The following is a 16,485-nucleotide window of genomic DNA, read 5'->3' as shown; positions in this document are numbered from 1 at the left end:
AATGCCAAATCCACCAAATCTTTTTCGGAAATTGTCAAACTAAAACACCGATTTTTAATTTCTTTAAATCTTTTGAAATAATCCGAAGAAGATTCATCACACCCTTGCCTAATCGATGTTAAATCCAACAATTTCGCTTCGGTTTCCCCACTAAAGAAGTGATCATGAAATTTACGCTCCAATTGAGCCCAATTGCGAATAGAATTAGGAGCAAGTGAAGAAAACCAAGAGAAAGCTGTTCCAGTCAAAGATAAAGAAAATAGATGCACACGTAAAGCATCATTAAAACCAGCTTCTCCTAACTGCAACACATATTGACTAACGTGTTCCCAAGTTGTACGAGAGTCATCACCATTAAATTTAGTAAACTCAAGAATACGCCAACCAGCAGGAAAAGGAGTGAAATCAAACTCAGCGGGATAAGGTTTTTGATATAAACGTGTAGTACCCATATCCACCCCAAGCTTACTTTTAATCGCATTTGCCATCCTCTTTGAACTTAAGAAGATCGGCTTGATAGTGCTGGCTGGTGTAGAACTCAGAAAACCGATGTGCATTAGGATTTCCATGCGCCATCGTCTGTAAAGAAGTTGGGATTGGTCCTTGATTAGGTCCAGATCCCTGTGATCCTCCCGCTACAGCAGTAGTGCTGGGCGATGTATAAAGTGACAATTCATTTGTTCGGCTAGGGGCAGCCGAACCTGGAATTGTCTCGAGAGGCGTTGGCGATAGCACTGAGGAACCGGTCTGACCGGTCGGATAACCGGTCTGACCGGTCTGACCGGTCTGACCGATCTGTGGGACCGGTCTGACCGGTGTTGTGTGCACGGTCGACGGTGGTGGGGTTTGGCCTGGGAATGAGTTTGGCGGCATACCATAAAGTGGTTCAGATGTGAACTCAGGGGTAGCCGAACTCGGATCTGATGAGTTAGGATCTGACATAGGTTGTTTACCTTTAAGCGCATCAACATCACTACTCAATTTAACTAAAACGTCACCTGTGGCAGCTTGTGCAGCAATAATCTTCTAATCCATTAAAGATGACATCCTATCAAACATATCAGTTGGAGAAAGGCTTACATTGGGGATCTCTTCAATCTTATCCTGGTTAAGCTTGAGAGACGGCAGCACGAACACCTCCACCCTTTTGACGAGGCCACCACGATCCTTCTTGAAGCCCTTCAAGAATTGTGCCTTGACGTGCTCCTCCACAAGAAGGTAGGCCTTGCGTTCCTCCTCGGTGAGCTCCTCCATGGTAGCCATGATGATGTTGTCCTTGTTGATTTCTGAAGAGCCCATCTTCTGCAGGGAGTAGATCAGATCGGTTTAAAACCAGATTAATCTTTCCCCAGCGGAGTCGCCAAGAAGTATGTTGACACAGAATCGCGCCAACACACTCGAATGCGCTAGAACGCGCGAACGATCGTCAAAATGATCAACACCCGCGAAACCCTGGGCAGACCGGTCTGACTGGTACCGCCGACCGGTCTGACCGGTGCAGGCAGGGGCTCGCTGGAAACCTAGAACAGCGAGCTCGGGAGGGACCCCGTCGGGGCTCGTGAACGTAGGGTTGTCCTGAGGTCGGCAGGCCACTCAGAACGTCTTCAAATGTCATCGAGACGAAGGAACAAAGCAATCTATGGTTGGAAAAGGCTAGGGTTTGAGAGACAAAAAGTAATGCGATATTTTGATTGATTCGATTGGGAATAACCTCAATCAGCCTTAGCCTTTATATTTATAGGCCAGGGAAGACATACCCCTTCACGAGTAGGATTACATGAGGACTCTTTACAAAAACCCTAATTCTACTAGGACTGTACAGACCAGACCGATCTGACTGGTCGGCCCGACCGGTCAGACTGGTCGACCTCAGCAGGTGCCAAATTTGGCTATCAACAGCGCCCTTGAAAATAAGGAAAATGACCTTGACCGAACCAGGGGAGGAATAACTTACCACTATCTGGCAGAAGGGCAACGAGAAATCAAATACCCTAAACCCTGGGCAACTCCTGAAATAAAATTCCTCCTGATCGAACGACAAGACTTCAGCTATGTTGGAGAGGCACCATCACCGATTGAGTAAAGTTAATAGATGAATAATTCACCTGAGTATGAGAATAATTGATGAGGAGGTACTACTAGAAAACACGCCATGGGAACCGGTTGGAAACACCCTTAGGCACCAGTTTTCCAACCGGTTCCCGCAAACCGAGACCAATGGCCTTGCCTTTAGACACCGGGTTTTTCAACCGATGCCTTAGGCTTCCATTGGTACCGGTTGGAAAGACCAACCGGTACCAAAGAGGCTGCCACGCTGACGTAAGGTGGCAGCCCCTTTGGTACCGGTTGGTCTTTGCAACCAGTACCAATGACATTTTTCTTTTTTTTCCCAAATCTAGTTTTGTTTGTTATATTTATTATTGTTTATCCTTTTATAATTGCTAAACGCACTCAAGCTCTACAGTACTATACGTTCATTGGTCGTTTGTGTTCATTTTCAGAGAATATTTGAAACTAACTAAAAGTGAAATGCGAGCATATAATTAAGCTAATTAGATGAACTAATATATTTACAAATTTACAAACATCAAGGCATAACGTTTAAAAATATTTACAAATGTACAAGTCATGTTTGTAGTCCAACTACTGGTCCCCTCACGAGGTCGATGGAAGTCCTCTATGGATGTGACTGTTGACGCTTCTTAAAGCGCCAATTTACGTACCGCAAGCGCACGGATCGTGGTAGCTTTTTCCTTAGAGTACTCCCCCAAGGTTTATCAATCCGTGGATCGGAAGCGAACCGACTAGGGTTTACTATCTAATCTATCGAACCTATCCTAAACATGAGGCGAAGATTGCATATAAACTGAACACTTGACAGATATGAATGAAGCATAATGTTCATCACACCCACAACCGTAGATGAGATAACACAACCAAGGAGCTAGGGCCTATCGTCTCTAGGTACAGTTCTAGTGAAAAAGGTGATCAAAGCATAGATTGCATCTCAACTAAAGGTACGCGAAATCATCTCTCATAAAGGCAGCTCGCAAGCGGCCTACTTTCCCAAGGTCGCCGGTGCGAGGTGCGTGTCGACGCCTAAGGTTTCCTAAAGCTTTACCCCAGACTCCCATGGTACTCGCCATCGATCCTATTCCACATCATGTCGTCGCTAGAATTTTTCCCTCCACCATGCTGTCACCACACCAGGGTAATCAACCACTAGCTAAAACATGCTACCTCAACGTATCCGCAAGATATAGACTAATCACCACGAATAGATCTAATCTTACTATGAACATATGGATGCATCACATATGAGAAAGAAAGCATGCATTGAAGTAGACCAAAGTCGATACAACTAGAATAAAGAGTAGATTGATATCACCATCGTGTGTGTACATACCCCGAATATGCGTGTGAGAGAGAGTGTGTTTGAGAGAGTGTGTGTGTGTGTATGTTAGAGGGACAGAGAAAGAGAGAGAGTTAGTGAGTGTGTGTGTGAGTCAGTGTGTGTGTGGGTGTGTGTGTCTGTGTGTTTGTGTGTTAGTGGGATAGAGAAAAAGAGAGAGAGAGAGTTAGTGTGTGTGAGTCGATGTGTTAGTGTGTGTGTGAGTGAGTGTGTGTGTGTGTGTCAAGGGTCGAGGGTCGATACTTTATATAAATGTGTTAGAGTGTGTTAGGGTGTGTTTGTGTGTGTTAGAGTGTGTGTGTGTGTGTGTGTGTGTGTCTGTGTGTGTTAGTGTGAGTGTGTGTGTGTCTTTGAGAGAGCGAGAGGGTGTGTGTGTGAGAGAGAGAGAGAGAGAGTGAGTGTGTGTGTGTGTGTGTGAGAGAGAGAGAGAGAGTGAGAGTAAGTGTGAGTGTGTGTGAGAGAGAGAGAGTGTGTGTGTGTGAGAGAGAGAGAGTGTGTGTGTGTGTGTGTGTGTGTGTATGTGTGTGAGAGAGAGTTAGTGTGTGTGTGTGTGTGTGTGTCGTGGAACTGGGTCAAGGAACGGGGTCGAGGAACCGGGTCGAGTAATGGGGTCAAGGGTTGAGGGTCGAGGTCTAGGATTGAGGGTCGAGGGACGGGGTTGAGGATCGGGGTCAAGGGACGAGGGACGACGAATGCGTGTGTGAGTTAGAGAGCGAATACGAACGGGTTCGAGCTCGAGAATTAATTTAAATCAATCTAACTTACAAATGCAATACATGAAATCAAGAATTATAAAATAAAATAATCAATACTTGGTAAATTGAATTCTTTGAATACAAGTACACACTTGTCATCATTACTCGTCGTCGTCATTACTCGTTGTCGTCGTCATTACTCGACGTCGTCGTCATTACTCGACGTCGTCATTACATTATACAGTGTAATAAAATTATACATAAAATTAATAAAATTCTAAAAAACATTATTGTATCTAATACTAATAGTAATAGTTAAAAGCATTATTTTATCTAAATACTAATATACAAAAATTATATACTATATACCTAAATTATATACTATATACATATATAATACAATTTAAATTCTATCTAATTATATAATTATACAAACTAATTTAAAATTAAATTCTATCTAATTATACAAACTAATATAATAAATTATATACTATATACCTAAATTGTATACTACATACATATATACATATATAACAAACTAATTATACAGAATATATAAATAAATAAAACAATAAAGAAAAAAAGGGGCGGCGAGCGGCGGCGCCGCCATTCCTTACGTCGTCGGCGCGCGCGGGGGCACTGCAAGGCGCGGTCGAGGGGGGCGAGTCGCCGGCGCGGTGGTGTGGGGCGAGTCGCCGGCGTGTTGGAGGGGGGCGGCGTCGAGGTGCTCGCTGCAGCATGGGAGAGGGCTGCGCGCGGCGTCGAGGCAGGCCGGGAGGGCGATTGAGGATGGCGCGAGCACCGGAGAGGTCGAGGACAGCAGCACGAGGGCGTTTCCCAGCCGGGCCGGGCGCGCGGAGTCACCCGGAGTCGACGTCGACGAAGACGTCGGCGCGGGCGAGGGCGGAGGAGGGGCGAGCGCGGAGGAGGGCCACCGGAGATGGCGGCACAACGATGCGGCGGTGCGCGGCGAAGGACAGTGACGGCAGCACGAGGATTGGGTTCGACGCAGTGGCGGTGGTGGCAATGAATAAGATCAGGGAGGACTTAGCCGAGGAAGAAGAAGGGGATGGATTATATAGGCAGGGCCTTTGGTACCGGGTGAAAATATCACCCGGTGTCAATGGCTGCCGTAGGCACCGGTTTCTGTATCACCCGGTGCCTTTATGAAGCCTTAGGCACCGATTTCTGTTTCACCCGGTGCCTTAGGACCCCAACGGGCGGGAAATGAAATACACTTTGGCACCGGGTGAGGAAAACAAACCGGTGCCTAAGGCCTCTTTTGCTTTATCTAGACTGGTGGCCCTGTAATGTTTGAAATCTCTAAATAGCACAATGGTAACTCAACTTGTTTTGAGTGCGGGAGCCTGGGTTCGACTCCCGCCCAGAGCACCTTTTTTTTGACAAAAAAGCCTTTGGTACCGGTTGAAACTACCAACCAGTACCAAAGGTGTTTTCTCTTAATTGCAACATAAATGATATATTTGTCTACTAATTGCCAAATAAATCATTTAAAGACATAATAAATCATTTTAATAGCATAATAAATCATAATAAACCAAATAATTGCATAATAAATCAATTAAATGCACAATAATTCTAATTACTACATGATAAATCATTTAGTAGCATATGTAATCATTTTGATTGCATAATAAATCAAATAATTGCATAATAAATCATTTAAATGCACAATAATTTTAATTACTACATAATAAATCATTAGGTGCATAACTAATTGTTTTAATTGCATAATAAATCAAATAATTGCATAATAAATCATTTAAATGCACAATAATTCTAATTACTACATGATAAATCATTTAGGTGCATAACTAATCATTTTAATTGCATAATAAATCATAATAAATCAAATAATTGCATAATAAATCATTTAATTGCCCAATAAATCAATTCATTGCACAAGAAATCTGATAATGTTCATAGAAAATATTATAAGACATAATCATTCAACTAAGGGAATATTAACGATGGTTCGCTTTACAATCGTCCCTTCATTATGATCATGACGTGCGTACGGAGCCTCCTCTTCGGCTAAAAGAATACTTGTGTCAACCTCCAATGCGAACGGAGTCATATCTTCAACCTTATTGTATTCTTCTTCATCTGTAATATCGTCGACTCCCACAATTTTCTTTTTTCCTGCCAGAACAATATGGCGCTTTGGCTCATCTCCGGCACCTACAAAAATTGATTTATTTCTGGGCTTGTCCTTTCTCGGTTTGCTAGACATGTCCTGCACATAGAAAACTTGAGTGACATCTTTAGCTAGGACGAATGGTTCGTCTCGATAGCCAAGCTCTTTGAGGTCTACCGTTGTCATTCCGTACTCGTCGATATCGACACCTTTTCCTGTGAGTTTAACCCATTGACAATGAAATAGAGGTATCTTCAACAACCCATAGTCGAGTTCCCAGATCTCTTCAATATAACCAAAATATGAGTTCGTTTGGCCACTAGAGTCGGTGGCATCTATACAGACACCACTATTTTGATTGGTGCTCTTGTTATCTTGGACTCTTGTATAAAATGTGTAACCATTAATTTCATAACCTTGGTACATCATGATTGAATTTGCCGGACCCCTGGCTAGCCAAGCTAGCTGCTCATGAATTTGATCGTTGGCCATGACTTCCTTCTGCAACCAGGTGGCGAATGTATCGTTATGATGTTTTGTAATCCATGTCTCAGACTTCAAAGGGTATATGCTTCACACAATTTGCATGTGCTCCTCCATGTATGGAGCCACCAAGGCTGATTGTTGCAGAACTATGAGATGTGCTTTACTCAACATGGCATGATCTGTGGCATTTACTGATTTTCTTCCAAGTGTGCCCTTTCCAATCAGCCGCCCCTCATGATGTAATACTGGAGTCCCAATTGGGCTGAGTTCTTCTACATAGTCAACACAAAACTCAATGGCCTCCTCTGTGGCGTAACCCTTCGCAATGCTTCCTTCTGGACGAGCCCGATTACGAACGTATTTCTTTAGGGCTGCAAAGTATCGTTCAAAAGTGAACATATTATGAAGGAAAACAGGACCGAGAATACCAATCTCTTTGACCAGGTGAACTAGAAGATGCATCATAATATTGAAGAATGATGGAGGAAATATCATTTCAAGACTGACTAAACTTTGGACAACATCCTCTTGTATCCAGCTTAAACTCGATGGATCGATTGCCTTCTGAGAAATTATGTTGAGAAAGGCGCATAGCTTTATAATTGTTGCTCGAACATTAGCTGGTAGAATACCTCTAAGTGCAACTGGAATCAATTGCGTCATCAACACGTGACAGTCATGGGACTTTACGTGTGCAAATTTCTTCTCTTTCAAGTTCAGTAGCCTCTTTATATTCGAAGAGTAGCCTGATGGGACCTTGATACTGTTCAAACAGTCGAACATACTTTGCTTCTCTTCCTTACTAAGAGTGTAGCACGCAGGACCTAGATAATGACGTCATTTATCCCTTTTTTCTGGATGTAGGGCGGCCCGTTGTTTCATACGTTGAAGATCTTGCCGCGTTTCCAATGTATCCTTTGGCTTACCATAGACACCAAGGAAGCCTAAAAGGTTCGCACAAAGATTTTTTGTTAGGTGCATCACATCAATTGCATGGCGGACGTCTAAGACTTCCCAATAAGGTAACTCCCAAAAAATACTCTTCTTCTTCCACATAGGTGCACGTCCGTCTTCACTCAGCACTAATCTGCTGCCGGGTCCTTTACCAAATACTACTTTTATATCTTTGACCATTTCAAACACCATTTTCCCACAACGGTGCCTAGGCTTGGTACGATGATCTGCCTTTCCATCGTAGTGAGAATGCCTCCTCCTTAATGGGTGCTTGATCGGAAGAAATCGACGATGACCCATATACACGATCTTCCTACAGTGCTTGAGGTACGTGCTGTCGGTTTCTTCTAAACAATGGGTGCATGCCCTATAACCCTTATTGGATTGTCCGGAGAGATTACTTAGTGCTGGCCAATCGTTGGTGGTTACGAAAAGCAATGCACGAAGGTTAAAATGATCCTCTACGTGCGCATCCCACATACGAACACCCTCCTATTTCCACAACAATAGAAAATCCTCAATCAGTGGTTTCAGATACACATCTATATCGTTACCGGGTTGCTTCGGGCCGGGGATAAGCACGGGCATCATAATGAATTTCCTCTTCATACACAACCAGGGAGGAAGGTTGTATATACAGAGTGTCACAGGCCAGGTACTATGGCCACTGCTCTGCTCACCGAAAGGATTCATGCCATCCGTACTTAAGCCGAACCTTATATTCCTCGCATCATTTGCAAATGTTGGGAATGTTCTGCCCACTTTTCTCCACTACGACCCATCAGCGGGGTGTCTCAACATATTGTCTTCCTTATGTTCTTCTTTGTGCCATCGCATCAATTTAGCATTCGTTTTGTTCATGAACAAACGTTTCAGACGTGGTATTAGAGGGAAATACCACATCACCTTGGCAAGCACCCTCTTCTTGACAAGCATCCCCTCAACGTCGCCTGGATCATCTCGAGGGATCTTATACCGGCATGCGTTGCATACAGGGCATGAATCCAAATTTTCATACTCACCTCGATATAGGATGCAGTCATTAGGACAAGCATGTATCTTCTGTGCCTCTAATCCTAAAGGACAAACAACTTTTTTTGCCTCGTATGTTGTCGCCGGCAAGGTGTTATCCTCAGGGAGTAATTTTTTATAAGTTTCAGCAACTCCTCGAATCCCTTGTCAGACAAACCATTTGATGCCTTCCATTGCAACAATTCCAATGTCATACCCAACTTCTTTTGGTCTTGTTTGCAATCAGGGTACAACAATGTTCTGTAGTCCTCCAACATACGCTTCAGATCTCTCGGTTCCTTTTTTGTTTCGCAACCTTCCTCAGTTTCGCGCAGCATCTGACCAAGATCATCTTCTACAACGTATCCTTTAGTATCTTCTTCAGGCTCACCCATTGCAGTGTCATTGAAAAAGGCATTATAATTGGCTGCAAAGTCAGGAATCCTGTCCTCTTCTTCTACATTATTATCCAGCATAATTCCTTTTTATTCATGCTTGGTCCAAACATAGTAGTTCGGCATGAAACCACTATTGAACAAGTGATTGTGGATGGTTCTTAATGATGAGTAATCCTTCTCATTCTTACAGAATTTGCATGGACAACGAACGAAACCGCCATACTTGTGTTTCTCGGCCGCTTCTATGAATTCATGCACGCCATCAATGAACTCCTTTGAACGCCGGTCGGCCATGTACATCCATTGCCGACTCATCTGGGTCCACAATACATTTATATACATCATTATAGTGTACAAATAGTTCATTCATACTACCAATTTATAACTAATATTGAATACGCTATTAATAAAACTGAACTACAAAATTATAACAATACATATGGCCTTCTGACTGCATGACTGTGTAAAAAATTTGTTTCTCTATATGAAACTTTATATTTTTGTACAAGAAACGACGCATGTGGCCTTCTGGCCTAGCTGAGCTGCGGGTCTCGAATTGGCGCAGCATGCGTCTCGAATGTGGAATCTTGTAAAGTTTTGGAATTTTGAAGGGAACTAAATAAAGCATCCTTGCCTATGTAATTGATAATATTTCCATAAAAAATTTGATTTCAAATACATAATTGATAATGCATATAACTATAATAAATAGATACTATTCACTCGTCAAATAAATTGATAAAACATATAAATACAATAATTTGATAATATTCACATATCAAATAAATTGATAACGCATATAACTACAATAAAATACTACAACTAAAAATAATTATCACATGTATAAACTAAATTAAGTGATAACTGCTTCTAAAAACTAATTGCTAAGTTATGGAGAAAAATAACTAATCTTTTCTGAAGAAAAAAAAACAAAAATTCGTCTCCCCTCCCCTCACTCAGCTGCCATGAACAGTAAGTTCATGGCAACTTGGAGGGTGGAGGGGTTGGGGTATTTATAGGCATGGCTCAAAGGCACCAGTTGGTGCTCAACAACCAGTGCCAAACAATAGGCATAGGCACTGATTGAGGTTACCAACCGGTGCCTTTGTTGTGGGCACGTGGCGGCACCGGGTCATGGCAAAACCAGGTGCCATTGTCCGCCCTTTAGGCACCGGTTGGTGCCATCAACCGGTACCTATTCCTCCTTATTCTTTTGGTACCGGTTGGTGGCACGAACCGGTGCCTATACTGGGGTTTTGGTACCGGATAATGCTTTAATCCAATACCAAACCCCTTATCTTTGATCGCCGCTGGCCAAAGGTACCAGTTGTTTTTGCAACCGGTACTGCATCAGTATCGGTTGCAAAAGCAGCTGGTACCTTTGGTCAGGACATTTGGCCCGTTTTCTAGTAGTGAGGGTCATTGTAGCACCTAGCTTATTATTATTAGATTCATGCTCAAGTCAAATTGTTCTGTTAATTGTTGCTTTGTCGGAAGTAAATTTTCTGTAGGGTTAGTAATACTAAATTTGATTTCATTTCCTCTTCAAACCAAATAAATTTATTAAACCAAAGAGTAATGATATACCTGTTGTGAAATCAATGAAAAGCATATTCTTATTAAAAGAATCAGCTTGCAATTGTTTGTTTAGGGCCTAAGTTTAATTTATCTTTCGCACAGTGTCTCTCAAACTACTATGACGACCCTGGCCTTATTATGAACATGTTAGTTTTCTGATAAATCTTGAGAGCTACCGAAAGAAAATTTTAAACAAAGAAAATCTCAGCCACTAATAATTCTTGAGAGCTGCCGAAAGAAAATTTTCTGAACAAAGAAAGCTCGGGTCACTTTAGACTGTCTCTATCTTCTTCCTTGTGTGATTTGAATAGAGACAAGAAGCGGATTGAGTCAAAGAGGGGACTATTAAACACAATTTCACCTAGCTAAAACAAAAAAGATGACACTAACTACTGACCACACAGGTGCCACAACCAACTAGGGAATCATGGGACCTCAATCTTGTTTAAAGACATTCTCCTGAAAACATTATCTAAAGAAGAGTTTTTATTTTTTGGGATAAAGGAATATTTGAGGAAGTTTTTTTTTATTGGAGTTGATTATTGACTGATCTGAATTATCTTTTTTTTTGCGATTACACAGTACAACTCAAATACTCACAACGCAGACACACTCACCCATATACTCTATGAGAATCTTTGAAGACTAAGCCGGCAAATTCTCGTGATTGACGAAGTCACCATTGGCGTCTCGTTGTCGCCGGGAATGTCGCATATAAAGCACGATGCTGTTAAATCCTGAAATATTCGCTACAATGAGGAGTTGAACTTAGAATTTGAGGAGTTAAACCACTGAATTGCCTTCTTTGGGATTAGAGAACAAGGGCTCTACAGTAGAGCTTCTACTATTAATTATTACCAACCGGGGTTATGGGGTAACCACAATTTCCTGTTATAGCTGAGGCGCCGTTGGTTACCAACCAAACCATGATGCGATGATCGTCATCGTCCTTCTCACTCTCGGCTTCACGCCGGTCGCCGCCCACCCTGGCAGATCTGCGGCGACACGGCCACGAACTACACGACCAGCAGCAGGCGCCATGCCAATCTTGAGCTCCTATCCACCATGCTCACCGACAACGCCACCACAAGCCCGTACCACTTCGCCACGGGCTCCGCCGGCGCCGCCCCGGACACCGTCTACGGCCTGGCGCTCTGCCGCGGCGACGTGAACGCCACCGCCTGCCGCGCCTGCATCGCCGCCGCATGCCTGGGCGCGCAGCAGCTGTGCCCGCACCGCGCCGACGCGACCGTCTTCTACCCGACCAGCCGCCTCCGCTTCTCCGACAAGAACTTCCTCCACCCCGACAACTACTCCCAGATCGTCGACGGCGTGGTCAACAAGATGAGCACGGCGCACACCACCAACGCGAAGTCCGTGCTGCCCGGTTGGGATCCCGGCAACGCCGAGAGCGTCGCTACCATCACCGAGATCATCAGAGAGCTGCTGCAGGAGACGGCCCGGCAGGCGGCGTACAACTCCGGGGCTCGGATGTTCGCCACCGGCCGCATGGACGGCGCCGGCGGCTGGAGCTTTCCGGCGCTGTACTCCATGGCGCAGTGCGTGCCGGCACTGACGCACAGGGACTGCTCGTCCTGCCTCCAGGTCATCAGCTTCATGGCCACGGACGACAACTTTGCTGGTAGACGAGGAGGACGGCTTCTTGCTCTGTGGTGTAACCTGAGGTACGACACGGTTCATTTCTACAGCGGCGATCCCATGGTGACAATCGTGGCAGCGCCACTTGTCGTTCCCAGACGGAAACATAAGAGTAAGTAAGACCAACATATCCTTCTAGAAAGCATTTCTTTAAGAAAAATATCCTTATATATCATTTCCTCTGATCACATCATCATTTGAACATATATATATATATATATATATATATATATATATATATATATATATATATATATATATATATATATATATATATATATATATATATATATATATATATATATATATATATATATATATATATATATATATATATACGAATTCAAACTAAGTGTCGATTAGTTTTTGAAAAAGCATTAATAGTACTGACAAGAAAAGTCAAATTTTCAGATTTCTTTCTCGTCAAATAGTACTGACTAGAAAGCATTAATAGTTCCACTACTATCCAAATAAATTCGTCAAATTTTCTAATAAAGTGAACATTTGTGCTTCCTGCAAAATGATTGTCTTGTTTCACGTCAGGGGGCATGATCAAAGATGTTGTTCCACTACTTGCATCGATTATTGGTTTGATTATTTCCTTCATGCTCATAAGACGAAGGCGCATAAAAGGTCAGCTATCTACAAAGAGGGCCTAACTAAATTTGAGATTTCATCTATTTGGTTCAAATACTATGTGCACAAAAGAAAGGAAAATGATCACATCAAACTGTCAATTCAGGTAAAGGGTCTCAGGATAAGACTAAGATGAATATGAAGGAAGATGAAACCATAGTTTGGGGGCTAGAAGGAAGGAGTTCAGAATTCATGATTTATGACTTTTCACAAGTATTGGAGGCTACAGACAACTTCTCAGAAGAAAATAAACTTGGACAAGGGGGCTTTGGTCCTGTATACAAGGTAAGAGTGGGGCAACACAATTATGAGTGGACATAAAGCAACAGAAAAAAATGAAACCGTGATGAAAAATAGTCTTCAATGTCACGCAAGAAATTGTGCTTTCGCTCACTGATACAAAAAATGAACTTCTCTCTAGGGTCGCTTTCATGATAGGTTGGAGATAGCAGTAAAGAGACTTGCTTCCCATTCAGGCCAAGGTTTCACACAGTTTAAAAATGAAGTACAGCTGATAGCCAAGCTCCAGCATACTAATCTGGTTAGACTCTTGGGATGCTGTTCTCAGGAGGAGGAGAAGATACTAATCTATGAATGTTTGCCAAATAAAAGCCTTGACCTTTTTATTTTTGGTACTGAGTTTAACAAGATCATTGCTCAAATTTTTGGTTCCAAAATTTTTCTCTGATATATCTATGCTTAATTGATTTGCAGATGAGACAAGAAGAGCTTTACTGAATTGGAATACACGCCTAGCGATAATAGAAGGGATAGCACAAGGACTTGTATTTGCATCAGCACTCTAGGTTACGGGTCATACATAGAGATCTTAAAGCAAGCAATATTCTCCTGGACCGTGACATGAACCTTAAAATTTCAGATTTTGGGCTCGCAAGAATATTTAGCACAAACAATACTGAAGCAAACACGGAAAGAATCGTTGGGACATAGTAAGATGTTTCTTATGAATTACTCACTCAAATTATATTAAGTAGCTATTTAATTGCAGAACATGGCATCAAAGTTTGTTACATTCTTAATTTCAGTGGCTATATGGCTCCTGAGTATGCATCAGAGGGTCTCTTTTCAATCAAATCCGATGTATTCAGCTTCGCTGTACTAACTCTTGAGATAGTCAGTGGAAAAAGATCATCAGGTTTTCATCAATATGGAGACTTCATCAACCTTCTTGGACATGTAAGTCTTTTATGTCCAATACAACATGTAAATGGTTTCTTTCTCTAATCTCTCGAGAATAGTGAAAAGCACAGTTTCTTAATTATTAAGAACGGCGCAGCTGTTATTTGCTAACACAACCAACAAACTTCTCCAGGATTTCTACTTCTCGCCTTTTTTTTCAGTAGAGTGCAGAAGTACTAGCAGTGCTGTTTTCCTTATGCACTTAACTTTTTTTTAACTATGATCATTCTTTTCCAGGCATTGCAGTTGTCGAAAGACAAAAGATGGCTTCAAATAGTAGATGCATCATTAGTTATTGAGTGTCATACATTAGAGATAATGAGATGCATTAACGTTGCGCTGCTGTGTGTACAAGAGAATGCAGCTGATCGACCCACCATGTCAGATGTGGTTGCGATGCTAAGCAGCGAGAGTTTGACCCTGCCCGAGCCTAAGCACCCGGCGTATTTCCACATAAGGGTGACAGCGGAAGAGACCTCAATAATCACTGAGACATCTATTGTCAATGATACGACAATATCCACTTTTCGTGGTAGATAGTTTCATAATCACTGAGGCTTTTTTATGCTCTGAATCTCAAATTGTGAATTAGTAATGACAAAACAATAATGCTAGCAGCTGAAACTCCAATAATTCCTTGTATGGGACTGTAGCATGGTTATGCTACATTCTTGTTTTGAGCATTTCAGTAGCATAGTCGGCGTTCAAACGTCCGAGCGAGTCCCATAGCGTCCTCCAAGGAAGAGGGACGCTGCAGCTCGACGTCGAGGCGGAGAGGGTTGCTGAGACCAGCCATGAAGATCGCGATCTGCTGTGGCTCCGAGACATCGGTGCACCGGGCAACAGACGTGAGAAACTGCTCCTGGTAGTCGGCCACCGATCCGGTTTACTTGATGTTGATGAGCTCGCCCAGCGGGTTGTTGCGCATCGGCGGCCCGAAACAGAGGTTGACAAGCTTGACAAAGTGCGACCAGGTGGGCACGCCCTGGTTGTGCTCCAAGCGATAGTACCACTGTTGGGCAGCGCCCTCCAAGTGGTAGGTGGCGAGCCAGACCTTGTCGTTGTCGGTGGATTGGACCTAGCGGAAAAATGGATCCAAGTGATTGGATCCGAAGTGCCGTTGAACATGGGGAAGTGAAGCTTGTGTGGTGTCGATGTTGAGATGGTCGCGAGTGTGGGGCTCGTAGTGTTCTTGCCCTTGGCGCCGCTCGTGGAAGACTGGGCTTGCTCCATCCGTGTTGACTGGACGTTGTTGACGGCGACATGGAGGCGTGCTAGATCTACTTTCAGCAAGGAGACCTCGCCTTCGACCGTCGTGACCTTGGAGAGAACGTTGGAGATCAGCTGCTTCAGTTCGTCATTTGTGGGCTTGGCCATGGCGGCAGAGCTTGCATAGATGAGGGTGGGATGGGTGGCGAGGGTGGGAGGGCGGCAGATGGCTCTGAATACCAAGATGATATGGCTAGGACAGATTAGCTTTATTGATCGAGGATTTAGTGAAACAAGGGCGGATTCAACCCTGACTCGCCCTCCGCAGAGGCTCTGAGTTTGTTGGGTTAATTCTGCTTACACAATCTGAACAACTATCCGGCTTTAATGCCGAGCTAACCAATCTGCTAACAACTAGGACTAATGATAATCTCTTGCAACTAACTGAAGTTCTCCTTAAACTTCATGCGCCTGCTCCGCTTTATTGTTGCGCTTCCTGCGCTGGTACGTGCGTCCCACAAAGGAGTCCACAAAAGTGGGTGTAGCCTCCAACATTTTTGAGAACTAATGTGAGCTAATGTTTGAAGCAGGATTCCATGTTTAAAATGGAGAACATAGTTCCTGCTCCAGGTGTGAGTTTGTCACAATTTATGCTGGTGATAAACATTGCAGGCCACCGAAGGATTCCCTTCTATATGGCATAGCCTGTTGAAGCTGATCAAATGATATGTGCTCTTCAGTTTCCTCCATCATCTTAAGTGTCTCTGTTGGCTACCTTAACTCTACCAAAACATTTTCTGTGTTTCATATGAATGAATTTTCTGCAAGATTTCAGGCTGCATTCTACAAGCTCATTTATAGGCAGATGGCCAGCAGTATTTATGCAATGAAGTTTTTTACAAGAACGCAAAACTGACTTGTAGCTCATAAAGTCGTACTATTATCCTTTATGTCACTCCTTTCCATAAAGATTAAGTTTAAATCATGCATCAGTTGCTTCAATGTCATGCAAAATTCGTCCAGGCCTGAATGCAGGGTATGAGGCCTGCAGTTGCAGCGCAATTCTGATTTTCTGAAGGTAGACAGGAC

General features: G+C 43.2%; 1 pseudogene; it reads left to right on the top strand.

The window, feature by feature from the left end:
* Positions 1 to 11,506: 11,506 nt before the first annotated feature.
* On the top strand, positions 11,507 to 14,817 carry LOC120644848 (annotated as a pseudogene).
* The last annotated feature ends 1,668 nt before the right edge of the window (positions 14,818 to 16,485 follow it).

The sequence above is a fragment of the Panicum virgatum genome, chromosome 8K (assembly GCF_016808335.1).
Source record: "Panicum virgatum strain AP13 chromosome 8K, P.virgatum_v5, whole genome shotgun sequence".
Taxonomy (NCBI): Eukaryota; Viridiplantae; Streptophyta; class Magnoliopsida; order Poales; family Poaceae; genus Panicum; species Panicum virgatum.
This window is presented reverse-complemented; position numbering and strand designations above follow the sequence as displayed.